The sequence below is a fragment of the Lygodium microphyllum genome, chromosome 4 (genome assembly GCF_053477565.2).
Source record: "Lygodium microphyllum isolate KBCC chromosome 4, Lygodium_microphyllum_v1.1.10, whole genome shotgun sequence".
NCBI lineage: Eukaryota > Viridiplantae > Streptophyta > Polypodiopsida > Schizaeales > Lygodiaceae > Lygodium > Lygodium microphyllum.
The window spans coordinates 87,908,673-87,922,725 of record NC_141138.1 but is presented as its reverse complement, the minus strand read 5'-3'; the positions used below and the strand labels follow the sequence as shown (position 1 = coordinate 87,922,725).

The 14,053-nt window shown below is 43.7% G+C and overlaps 1 protein-coding gene across 2 annotated transcripts in view; it reads left to right on the top strand.

The window, feature by feature from the left end:
- Window positions 1-14,053, top strand: part of APC2 (anaphase-promoting complex/cyclosome 2) — an 85,675-nt gene that overhangs the window by 36,308 nt on the left and 35,314 nt on the right. The gene's annotated exons all lie outside the window — the stretch shown is intronic.

Below are 14,053 nucleotides of genomic sequence, written 5' to 3'. Positions count from 1 at the left end.
TCTCTCTTGGGCGGGCATTCGTGCGTTTGAGCACAGTTCAGAATTTTGGACACATTTGTGCCAAAAATTTGGGGATTTGTCCAGATTTGATGCAAGCAAGACAAAATAGTGATATTTGTCTTAGAAATTGCAGGAATTTGTGATATTTTGCCTCCGACATTTTGGGCTTTTCATGTACATGCAAGAATTGGGCTGAAATTTACCCAATTTCTTGACATTGATGCACATTGGACCCTGTGCAATTTGGGGCTTTTGCTGTTTGGGAGAAATTTGTGCGCCATTTCATCATTTTATGTACATGTGGGTTTAATTCCATGCAATTTGGACATCTAGCTCTTGGAAAAATTTGGGGGTTTTGCTGAAATTTCTCTCTTTTGCCAAAATTGGCCTATTCTATTCATGTTAGAGACAGTGTAGATGTATGATTGATGCTTTGAGCACAAAAATTTTGGGGCTTTTGACCATGCATGTCAAATTTTGTGCCCGTGGGTGCATGTACAACAGAAATTGCAGCTAAAATTTGGGACTTCTCATGTAATGTGACGTATTTGTCCTTGGAATAGTTGTAATCAGTTGTGGAGTGCTATAGCACAAGGTTTAGTGCTTCTGAAAATTTATTTGCAGATCTGAAATTTCTGCTTTTTCGTGGTTATTTATTGCTGATTGGTACTTGTTTGTACCTTGGGCACTTGTGTGACAGTTTGGGCCTGCATTTTGCTGAATCTTTGGTCACATTTGGGCTGAAAATCATGGCTAGCAGCAGTGACAGCAGTTATCTCATGCACATTAAGAACCTTGAAGGAGCACATAACTTTGCAGTTTGGCAAAAACAGTGCTATAATATTGAGTTGCACAAGAAGCAGGCAAGGTGGATTAAGACCAAAGGGGCAAAGCCCGCATATATGGAACAGGAAGATTGGGATGAGTTAAATGAACTTTTAGGCTCAACCATCGAGCTATCGATTTCTAAAGCCTTGTTGTTTAACATTGAAAGTTTGGATTCTGCCTATGCTGTTTGGACTCGAGTGGAAGTACCTTTTGCCCAGAACAGTGCCGCAAACAAAGTTTATTGGCTGAAAAAGTGTATGGATTTGCGTATGAAAGAGGGTACATCAATGTCTACTCACTTGAGTGAGTTTAACTTCATTTTCAGCCAGCTGGTTGCCTTGAAATTCATGATTGATGAAGAATTTAAGGCTACGTTCTTGCTTTGCACTCTGCTAGAGAGTTGGGATACATTCATGACTGCTATGAGCAATTCTAATGCGATCCTTATGTATCCTGATGTAGAGAGTGCTCTACTCATGCAAGAAATGAATCGGTAGAACAATGCATCTAGTAAGTTTTCCAATGCTTTGCATACTAGGGGTAGATCATGGCAAAAAAGCAAATTTGATAGCAAGGGATGTAGTAAATCACATGGTAAGGTTGTTGAATGCCATCATTGTGGCAAGAAGGGTTACTTTAAACGTGACTACTACAAAAGGAAGAAAGAGAAAGAAAGGGCAAGAAGACAGATAATAGCAAGGAAGAGAAGAAAGAGAGTCAGCCTAAGAAGAGCAATGCCAAAATTGAAGAAGTAAATGTAGTCACTGATGATAGTGACAGTGGGAATGACATACTCATTGTCTCTAGCTTTGAGCACAAAAATTTTGGGGCTTTTGACCATGCGTGTCAAATTTTTTGCCCGTGGGTGCATGTACAACAGAAATTGCAGCTAAAAATTGGGACTTCTCATGTAATGTGATGTATTTGTCCTTGGAACAGCTGTAATCAGTTAAGGAGTGCTGTAGTACAAGGTTTAGTGCTTCTGAAAATTTATTTGCAGATCTGAAATTTCTGCTTTTTTGTGGTTATTTATTGCTGGTTGGTACTTGTTTGTACCTTGGGCACTTGTGTGACAGTTTGGGCCTGCATTTGCTGAATTTCTTGGTCATGTTTGGGCTGAAAATCATGGTTGGCAGCAATGACAGCAGTCATCTCATGTACATTAAGAAGCTTGAAGGAACACATAACTTTGCAGTTTAGAAAAAACAGTCCTATAATATCTAGTTGCTAAAGAAGCAGGCAAGGCGGATTAAGACCAAAGGGGCAAAGCCCGCATATATGGAACAAGAAGATTGGGATGAGTTAAATGAGGTTGCACGCTCAAACATCGAGCTATCAATTTCTGATGCCTTGTTGTTTAACCTTGAAGGTTTGGATTCTACCTATGCTATTTGGACTCGATTGGAAGAACTGAATGCCCAGAACAGTGCCGCAAGCAAAGTTTATTGGCTGAAAAAGCTTATGGATTTGCATATGAAAGAGGGTACATCAATGCCTACTCACTTGAGTGAGTTTAACTCCATTTTCAGCTAGCTGGTTGCCTTGGAATTCATGATTGATGAAGAATTTAAGGCTACATTCTTTCTTTGCACTCTGCTAGAGAGTTGGGATACATTCAGGATTGCTATGAGCAATTCTAATGCAATCCTTGTGGATGCTGATGTAGAGAGTGCTCTACTCATGGAAGAAGAAATGAATCGGTAGAACAATGCATCTAGTAAATCTTCCAGTGCTTTGCATACTAGGGGCAGATCACAGTAAAAAGACAAATCTGATAGCAAGGGACGCAGTAAATCACATGGTAAGGATGTTGAATGCCATCATTGTGGCAAGAAGGGTTACTTTAAACGTGAGTGCTACAAATGGAAGAAAGAGAAAGAAAGAGCAAGAAGATAGATGATAGCAAGGAAGAGAAGAAAGAGAGTCAGCCTAAGAAGAGCAATGTCAAAATGGAAGAAGTAAATGTAGTCACTCATGACAGTGACAATGGGAATGACGTACTCATTGTCTCTTCACACTTTAGTACACATGCTTTACTTGTAGATACAGACGATGATATGCACACTTGGATTCTAGATTCAGGTGCTTCCTTTTATGTCACCGCTCACTGTGAGTGGTTTTTTGACTATACAGGGGGTGGATATGGTGTTGCTGATCTTGGAAACAACTATACATGTGACATTGCAGGTATTGGTAGTGTGCAGTTGCAGTTTCAGCATGGTTCTATCTTCACTCTTCAGTATGTATGGCATGTACCTTAGCACAAGAAGAGCTTGATTAGCACGGGGTAGCTAGATGACGATGGATTTCATATCACCTTTGGTAATGGGAAATGGAGGATGTGTAAGGGATCTAGAGTAATTGCGAGAGATTGTAAAAGTGATAACTTGTATCCTCTCCATGTATCTAGTGTGCGTGACTATGTTGTTGTCGTGATCGAGCAACCAAGTGTTTCTTTGTGGCATGATCGATTGGGACACATGAGTCAAATTGGAATGAAAGGGCTTTCTCATTTGTGTTACTTGCCTTGTCTTCTTTGTACTGATTTTGAGCATTGTGATCATTGTGTTTATAGTAAACATGCATAGACGTCTTATAAGAAATCTCTTTCGGTGAAATCTCTTCGTTTAGAGTTAGTACATTCCAATGTATGCGAGGTGCCAAGGTTATCTTTAGGGGGAAAGAAATATTTTGTCTTCTTTGTCGATGATGCTACATGGAAGGTATGGGTTTGCCCTATTCGTTGCAAGGACGAAGTGCTTGACAAGTTTAAAAAATTCTTGGCATTGGTTGAGAATCAGACTCATAAGACACTTAATTTTCTTCGCTCTTACAATGGTGGGGAATATGTGTCCAAGGCCTTTCAAGCATTTTGTGACAGCAAAGGGATAAAGAGGGAGCTCACTGCCCCTCATAATTCGCCCCAAAATGGTGTTGCAGAGCGTATGAATCGGACCATTCAAGACATGGTCCGTACAATGCTGTCACATGTTGCTTTACCTCATGGTTTTTGGACAGAGGCTGTTATGATAGCCGTACACTTGATTAATCTGTCACCAAATATGTCTTTGGGAGGGGGGAGTTTTGGAGAAAGCGTGGTCACGCAAGCCACCTTCGTATGCAGACTTGAAAGTGTTTGGCTGCGAGGCTTTTGTGCACATTCGTAAAGAAGAACACAATAAACTTGAGCCAAAGTCCTATAATTTCATTTTCCTAGGATATGGTAATGAGGGTGAAATGGGGTATAGATTATGGGATCCCGAGAAAAGGAAAATAGTATACAACAATGATGTTATCTTCTAGGAATATGGCATTCAGAAACAACCCAAAAAGATTGAGGAGGTCCGTAGGGTTGTATTCCGGGAAGAAATACTATTTGGACAGCAAAATGTGCATGATATACATCAATAAATATTTTTTGTAAATGAACTTGCAAATGCAGAAAATAATGTTGGAAATGATCAGCCAGGCATTGTCCATAATGATGAGCCACTAGATACGCAGGAACGAGAACAGGACCCCTTGAAACGGGGGGAAAACCCAAAGTTAGGGAACGGCGCGCGTGCACGTACGCACACGCGCACACACACACACACACACACACACACACACACACACACACACACACAGAGAGAGAGAGAGAGAGAGAGAGAGAGAGAGAGAGAGAGAGAGAGAGAGAGAGAGAGAGAGAGAGAGAGAGAGAGAGAGAGAGAGAGAGAGAGAGAGAGAGGCTTGCGTGTATTTGCCTCCCGTGAGCTCTTCAATAGGCCTCTGACCGGCATACGTACTGACACAACATGGCTGGCTTGGGTCTAGATTTTATAGACCAAACGGTGGCAGCTCTTGGTCCGGATTTTGATACCGAGGAACCTGAGGATATGGTTCCCTGCACAGAGGAGATGCCCCCTTGCTCCTGACCTCCAGGCTGCGGGCAAACGTACCAAGCATACCTCGGCCGAGACAATGGATCATCAGGATTGTTCCTATGCTTAGGTTGCTTCGGATTCTGTGGACTGTCAGGATGTTGATTGGGAGTATTTGTTGGAGTTTGCCAACACTCTACTTGGCGATTATGTTTAACATAATCAGGAAGTCTTTTCAGACTCTGCAACGGAAGATGTTCTGGAAGCCACTGTCGACCCGAAACATGTCTTGCGCTCGTTTTCAGTGTTTTATGAACGTGCTGTGATACTCTTCTTCACTAGTCGGATCCCACTGCTTTCTCGTATTCGCCAGTGGCTGCACAGTCTGCTACAAGGGGAATGTGTTGAAGAGATTTTTGTTGGGCCCCGCGGTTTTTTTGAGGTGTTGTTGAAATTTGAGATGCACCGTGCTGTTCTCCTGTCTAAACTGCCATTGTTCGTTGATCGCCGTTTGGTCCATGTTGTGCCATGGCGCCCAATGGCACATTTTCAGCGCCTGCTGCAACGTGAATGCCCTGTGTGGGTTGAAGTGGAAAACTGTCTGGCTGTTTATTGGCCACTATTAAAGGACGCCATGGCCGTTGTGGGCACTGTTCTGGTCCCCCCAAGCCTAAGGGCCATGAATCGTAACCGTCTGTGTATGTTATGGGACACTGCTAGGAAAAGGCCTGTGTGGTTACGTATCAATTGCTTTGGCATGCATCCTTTACATTTTCGTTTGAAATGGGGCAACTTTGTAGGACATTGCTTTTCGTGTGGAAAATTGGGGCATTTTATGGCTGAATGCCCAAAGAAGCACCACACTTCAGATGCCGAGCATGTTGCGCTGCCCATGGAAGATATGGTGTGTGATGCTCCGTCGCAGGATGCCATCTAGTCACCTAAAGTTTTGGATAAAGGGAAACAACAGGTCTCGGGGTTGGATTCCCGTTGCAATGATTGGGTAGATGTACGCACGAAAAAAGGCAACAGGCTTGTTGTTGGCATGGTGGATACTGTGGCTACTGCCTCACCAGATTTCATGCGTACGTATATGCGCAGGAAAGAAATGTTGTCTTCAGAGCACTCTGCTCCTGCTATGGTTTCCTCTGCTCCCCGTCAACAGCCACCTAGGAGAGTGTATTCGGATGGTCCAAAGGGTCCACCTACTAAGCTGGCTTTTGATACTAGAGGTAACGTCATTACCCCATGGGATCCTCGTTATCCCCGTTCCATCTCCAAGATAGCGGATATGCCATCTACCTCCAAATCTGGTCGTCAAAACTCTTTTGCTGTGTTAGCCGATTTTTTGGATGAGGGAGTCCTGGACATTCTCGCAAAAAATGTCAAATCGAGACAAGCTATGCCTCGTACCTGATTTTCTTTTGAAAACACATGAAGATCGCCACGTGGAATGTGCGAGGAATTTGTTCTCGCCACAAGCAACATGCCATGTGGATTGTATTGCATGAGAATCAGTGGGATGTCTTGTGTGCTGTTGAGCACAAGAGTTACGATGAAGCAGGAAAAGTTGTGGATTGCCATGGCTTTCATTTGTTCTATGCAGGGACAAATGCCAGGCAGTATTCTGGGGTGCTTATGATTGTGCATGAAAAATATCAGCCGGTTCTTATTAAGAATGATGTACATGGCCGCTTTGTGGTGATTGAAGTTTTATTCGAAGAAGAGATCTTATGGTTACTTGGCCTCTATGCTCCGAATGATCCTTTATCTTGCCGAGAGCTTTGGCATACTTTGCAAACTTCCTTGTCCCTTGGCAGACGGGGTTTTTTGATGGGGGATTTCAATATGTGTGTTGATTCTTCACAGTCCACATTAGAGCATTCGGTAATGGATGCGCCAAAAAGTCGTATATGGCAGGAGTTGGCTCTTGCCTTTCTTAAGCAAGATCTTTGGTCTTGGCTGCACCCTTCTTCTACGGGGTTTACTTTCCATTCTGCCCAGTATGCAACAACATGGTCGCGGTTAGACCGTATTTACATCATGCAGAATGATGATTTTCTTTCTGAGATACTCGAAATGAAAGTGTTGCAACAATATGCCTTGTCAGACCATTTCCCTCTCCAGCTTGAGCTCCTTGCACAGCCCATTGCACCTTTCAAGCAATTTCTGGATAGACTCCCTTTGCGTTTCAACTCGTCTTATTTGAAGCATGCAATCTTTCAGGGCTATATGCAGCAATTGATTGATCGATTCGTATTGGATTTCTCATCTCAGGGCACTGCTTCGTTTGAAAGATTGCTCTCTAATGTGCAGCGGGTTGCTCGGCAGTATGGGATTCATCATGCCTCTCTTTCTCGGCGGCATCGACAAGCAGCGGAGGACCTGCTGGCTTTGGTTTGTTCTTTGCTGGTGGACACTCCAGATGATGTATTTCTGTTGTCACTGGCAATGCGTCTGGCTGATCTTAGTAAAGAGTTTCAGTTGAAATCTTATCAGCAGGTCAAATTGCAACATCTGACGGAGACTTTGCAAGATACTTCTTGTCAGACTCATAAGTTCTTTCGAGCTCTCCATGCCTCTCCTGCTCGCGAGAATATGACTAGAATCCAGGATGCAGACGGGCAAATGGTCCTTGATCGGCAGACTATTGTGAATATGTGTAGGAATTATTTCCTCGACCTTCTTGGTTCCACTTCTCCTCCTTCAGGCCAAATTGCTCATGCTCGTTCAGTTTTTTATGATCTGGTCCGTAATCAGATTCTGCAGGATATGCAATCTACTCTGGAGGCAGATATTTGTGAGGCGGAGGTTATGGATGTTCTGTTACACTTGCCCAAGGATAAAAGTCCTGGCTGGGATGGTCTCACCAATGAGTTCTTTGAGATTTTTGCCACCCAGCTCGCGAAACCATTGGCGGCTTTGTTTCAGCAGGTGTGGGAAACGGGGATCATGCCGTCCTCATGGAAAGAAGGACTTATTAAACTGCTTCCAAAAGTTCCTTCGCCGTCCATGTTGAAACAGTGGCACCCAATTTCTTTGATGGGTTCTATGTATAAAATCTTTTCCAAAGTAATGGCGAACCGGCTCCATAAGTATCTTCTTGCCATTGTGCATCCTCTCCAATATGGTTTCATTAAGGGCAGAAACATTTGCACAATGTATTAAATGCGCAACTGGCGTTTGATTATGCAAGGCATTCTAATCAGGAGGTCGTACTGGTTCAATTGGACCTGGAAAAGGCTTTTGATTATCTGGACTGGTCTTTCATTGCAGAACTTATGTCTGCTATGGGCTTTGGTGCTCGGATGTCTCGTCTGATCTACACTATCAGTGATGTAGCGTCTTCGCGAGTCATGCTGAATGGAGGCGTTACCAAGCCAATTGTCCTTGCCCGCTCTGTGAGACAGGGGTGTCCTTTGAGTCCCCTCTTCTTTGCCCTTGCGACTCATCTAGTTCTTTCGATGTTATCTCACATGGCAGCTTCTTCTCAGTTAGCTGGATTGTCACTTCCCTTTGGACAGTACTTCATTAGTCAATCCTTGGTTGATGACAGCTTTATGGTTCTACGTGCAGACAAGGATAATCTTCGCAAAGCATTAGATGTTTGGGCTCTCTTTGGTCAGGCTTCCGGTCTTCGCATCAACGCTTTGAAATCAGCCATTCTCAGCTGCACGGAGTCGGATTTGCAGTCATTGGACTGGCAGGGAATGGTTCTTCCCCGTGGCTCCATTGTCAGGCATCTTGGGTACCCTTTGGGTGTTGATGTTCCCCCAAAGCAGCTACTACAGTGCATTTCACAGAAACTGGCGGCTAAGTTTTTGTATTGGAAGTCTCAGGCCTGGCCCTTCCATGTTCGCTTCAAAGTACCCCAGACAATTATGTTGCCAATGCTCACATATTTCTTGCCGTTGCTGCCCTGGACTACTACTACACTGAATGCTCTTACTCAGTCTATTTGTTTCATGTTATGGAAGAAGGATTCTTTGCATGCAGGCATTTCCTGGATTTCTTGATCGCATGCGTGCACCCCCAAACGCATGGGTGGAGGGGCTATTTTAGATGCCCAAACTCATATGCTGGCACTCTGTTGGTCTCTTTTTCGCGCCATGTACTCGGATCATCATCCATGGGTCATTATAGCTCGTTATTTTCTTGAGGATCATGGGCTTCTGCATGGTAATACTCAAATCCGGAGTTCTTGGTGGCATGTTCTTAATGCCGATTCTCGGTTCTCCAGTTCTTCTTCATCTCTGCTTGCCCATTTGGTGTGTTCTTGGAGACTGGTCCTCCGGAAGGCTCAGTGGCATCCAGCGGAGGATCGCTTAGCTACTAATTCTTTTCAATTGGAATTGTTGGCAGTCTCGCGGTTAATTTCATGGGAAGGCAAACATGAGCTTCGACCAAAATTCAACCGCATGGCACGTTTGGGCTTAACTTCGGTAGCGGATGCCACCCTTGCCAGTCGCAATGTGTTGATATTGTTTCGTACAGCCAGGAGGCTTTTCAGGATCCCTCGTGGATACAGGTCTTTATGGGAACAACTCTTGATGGTGCTCCAGAGCAGACAACCCTTTCCTGCCCTTGCTACGGACCGTCCCTGGCAGGACTGGGACTTTGCAGGCCGGCTGAATTTAGAAAAGGCTTCAGCTAACCAGATGTATCATCTTCTGATTAAAGATCATCAATGGCTGGTTACTAAAGCTAATACTCTATGGGGATTGCATAAATCCCGGTCATGGTGGAGGGTAACTGTGATGGAGGGCTGGTTGAACAAGACACCCTTCAAATATAAGGTCTTTCTTTGGAGGGTGATGATTGGTGGTCTTCCGCTTGCTTCAACCCTTTCCAAGTGTCGAATCTCCAACGGCAACTGTTTCTTTTGCACCACCATTGTGGAATCCGTCCGTCGTCGTTTTATTTCTTGCCCTCTCGTTTAGAAAATTTGGTCATTCTTGTTAGCCGTTTGGCGAGCAGTGGTTGGTTTCTCGCTGCGCCCGTTTGATTGGGTTTTTGCGTGGCCCAAATACCCCACACCGACACAGCCACATATGAAGATCTTGTTTCACTTTCTTCGATATTGGGGCTGTTGGCATAACTGGACCATTTGGAATGCTTTTCTTTTTGATTCCGCCTATAATGTTCAACGGCATATTGTGCGGCTTAAAGGTCTCTTGTATTGGCAAATAGATCTTCTTCGGCACTCTGACATGCTCCCTTGGGAGGACTTACGTCCCTGGCATATGGCAATTTCCTCTGTGTCTTTGCCATGACTTTGTAACTCTTTGATTGTCTGGTTCTTGTAGAGAGTCAATGTGTACACACGATGGGGTAGAGCCATCGTGTATCTTGTAATCATGCAAACTTGTACCTTTTTCGTAATTAATACAATTACCTTTTACGAGAGAGAGAGAGAGAGAGAGAGAGAGAGAGAGAGAGAGAGAGAGAGAGAGAGAGAGAGAGAGAGAGAGAGAGAGAGAGAGAGAGAAGAAGAAGAAGAAGAAGAAGAAGAAGAAGAAGAAGAAGTAAGAAGTTATATTAATGTCTTTTAAAGACCAAAACTGGCCTATGAGACAAACTGTGATACAACCGATGAGGTCCAGCTATCCAAAATAAAAGTGCTGAATGAAAAGCTAAAAACTGGAAAATGAAAATACGGTGCTGTGAGTGTGATAAGTGTCGTGTATGTGTATGTGCGTATGTAGCTCTGGTACTCCAGATAATGGCTACAAAAGGGGAACAAATGTTGGTTGTGATAGGGGAACAACTGTCGGCTGTGATAAAGTGGTGCGATGTGTATATGTAACAGATGCAGGGAGATATACTATCCTGGGATGTAGTAGCAGTCTCGTCGAAGAGAGAGAGAGAGAGAGAGAGAGAGAGAGAGAGAGAGAGAGAGAGAGAGAGAGAGAGAGAGAGAGAGAGAATTAACATTTAAGTCTTAGAATCTAGAGAGACAGATCATATCAACCATAATTCGTGAAATTAGAGATATAATAATCAAGTTTCAACAATAATAAAGATTCAAAACATTGTAATCAGTAATGGATTGTAGCATTCATGATTTAACATTGTAATGAACAATGTTGCAAAAGTCCAACAAGTGTTCATTGCAAAGACATAAAATATGCACTAAACTTTAAAGTCTAAAGATTCAAGTTACAAGAGTCCCAATTTCCAAGTCAATACAGTAAAGTTCCGAAAGGCTAGGTGCTAAGGCTTAAGCGCTCTGATTCATGAAAGATGGCTCCATTGTGCCTGAATGCTCATCCTGTTGAACAATATCCTCGCCATCACTATCACCACTATCATCATCATCATCGTCATCTTTTTCCCAACGTATAAAAGAATAAGCCTTTGCAATTGATGTAGGAGCTAGCAAGTGAAGATTGGAGCTCACTTAAACTAGGTCATTCATCTTTATTGTACCAAGACGATTTCTATTCTTTGAGTGAATGTGATTGAATGAGCTCCATAGTTGATCTAACCAAGAAGTGCTAATTGTTTGGCTAAGAATATGAATAGCCAAACTCTGCAACTCTGGAGCTTCTGCCCCGTAGTCCTCCCACCATAAAGCAGCCCCAATATTTATCTTGTCCTCTAGTGCATTGTTTGTACCAAACATCCCTAATGTTTACCGATACACAGAGAGCTAATTTTTAATTTTGCATTGCATTTCATGGCTAGGATAAAGACTGGCAAGCAATGTGTTCCAAGCCTTGACCACCTCAAGGTCTCTTTCTTGCATCTTTCCTCAAAACTCAAGATCAAGCACTTATGCTGTAACATGCATAGGATAGTCATACTCATTCCATCTATTGATGCATAACTCCTTGATCTGCTCATCCCTGTCTGCATTTGGTTTCAAACTCTCCAACCTCTCAATCATGTGATCCATATCTTCATAGATCTTTCCAATGCATGGATCCATGCCATTTGCAAGCCTCAACATGTGCATAATAGGATCAATCATTTGGTCGGTGCGATTCACCCCATCCCAAAAATCTCTATCAGAGACATATGCATTGCATAACACAGCAGTAGCAATGGCAGCCCCAGTCCAATTTTCATACTCATCACTAGCAAATAGCTCCCTAATTGCACCTTTGTAATAGTGCAATTGACCAAGCATAAGAAAGCTATATGCAAATCGTGCATCCAAGTATTTGAGAAGTTATTTGTCACTTCTCTTGCGAAACTCAGCATGCAAGTACCGATGATTTCATATAAATGTGATAATCTTGTTGCCTTTTGCAACAAGAGATGGAATCCATGGCAAGTCCCCAATATCCTTCAACAAGTTATTCAAGCAATGCGCCATACATGGACTAAAGGTGATATGTGGATACATTGCCATTAAAATGTTTGCTCCTGTTTGTAGGTTCAGATTCTACCACAAACTGCACTACATTTTTTGCTCCAACAGCCTACACTACCTTGCACCACTCGGATGCCAATACATCTGCACTCTTTCCAGTCTTGAAGCATTGCGACTACCAATAAAGTATACATCTCCACGAGAATATGCAACAACGCCATGTATGGACCTATGGCGTGTGTCACTCCATCCATCTGCTATCAATGTCACTCGATTTCTTACCCATTGATTGCGAATATTTGCTGTTGCAATCTCTATGGCTGCTTTGTCCTTCTGAAGCAATGTAGTCCTGATAGTTTCTGATAAAGGGGGCTTATATGTGGATCCATACTCTGCAATCTTTGTCACCATATTTAAAAAATAATTTGACCTGGCTGATTTGAATGCAATATGGTCATGGTAAAAAAAGCGTGTCATTGTTGCATCTGTTTCCTCTTTTTTCTTTGGTTCCCATGAAGTGTGTAATGAACTCTGTCTAATGCCACGACCTGTTGCCACTAATGGCCCACGAGAAGGCTGCGTAGCCACTAATCTTGGTGGTCTTCTACATGAAGCACCATGCCCTATTGGCCTTGTCCATGTTGTTGGATCCACTGCTATATTTGGAGTCCTCTTGGCATGTGAATTCCCCATAGAAGTGGCTATGCGGTCAAGTAACTCTTGTCTTTTCTCAATTGATACATTGGTGCAAAAATGCACCTCTTTCCCCTCCTCGTGTAGAAGATGGGCTCTCTTTTTATCAGCCCCACTAGTGCGAGCATAAGAGCAAAGTTTGCATTTCCAAGGGCGAGCCCCTCCACCTCTCGATGGCACCCCTGCATCGATCTCATCCCACCATGACCAAGTAGTGCTTCAACTTTGTCCAGTTGGTTTAAGTACGTGTTGAGGATGATGAAGATCCCATAGATGTCAATGCTACCATCTATATAAAAGTGACAAATAATCAGTAAAGTTCAATAAAATTGCAGAAATTTGCAGCCAAAATTTCAACATGCGTGTGTTAAATGTTTGCTAAAAATGCCAGAACTTTGGTGCTACTTCAGCATGCATTCCTTTTACATAAAATGCCATAAATTTGGGGAATTCTAGTCTACATTCCCTTGTTGAAAATGCCCCAAAATTTGGCGTATTTTCAGCTTCCAAATTTGGGGCAATGAGTGACTCAAAATGCCCCAAATTTGGGGCATTCCAACCTGCATTCCCTTGCTGAGAAAGCCCCAAAATTTGGCGCATTTTCAGCTCCCAAATTTGGGGCAATGATTGATTTAAAATGCCCCAAATTTGGGGTCTCTTTTAGATCCTGGGATGATGGATCCCAATGCCCCAAATTTGCGGACATTGTAGCCAAATTTAGGCCCCATATTCCAATCCTTGAGAAAGGCCAAAATTTTAGAGCAACTACCAACAACTGAAGTCTGATCCAAAATGCCCCAAATTTGAAGGAGAATCAAGATAATGATCCTCGAGGCCTCACCTGATCGCGGCGGGGGAGTGATGCCAGGCAAGAGAGGCATGCCATACAGGTGGGTCTCGGGAGCAAGTGGGAGTAGACAGTTGGGGCAAGCAAGAGCAGGTGGGAGCAGCGGTAGAGGCGGGAGTAGGCAGTCGGGGCAGGTGGGAGAAATAGCGGGAGCAATGTGAGCGAGCGATATTGCACGGGAGCAATGGGCGGGACAATCGGTGAGAGTAGTGCGAGCGAGGGACAGTCGAGGGGCAACGGGCAATGGGCGGGAAACGGGCCAGGGAGTCACGCCCGCTGAAACGAAAGTATAAAAAAAAAAGAGTCCACTGCTGGAACAGCCTTCCAAATAGTGAACAGCCTTGGAACGGCGAGGGAATGGCCCGGAACGGGAGGGAACGGGCTGGAACATTCCGCCTGCGTTACCTGGGGTCAAACCTCTCGGAATGCGTTAATCTATTCCTATGTGCCGGAACGGGCGTTCCCTGTCTCTATGGCAGGGACAGCTAGGACAGCAAGTTGTTA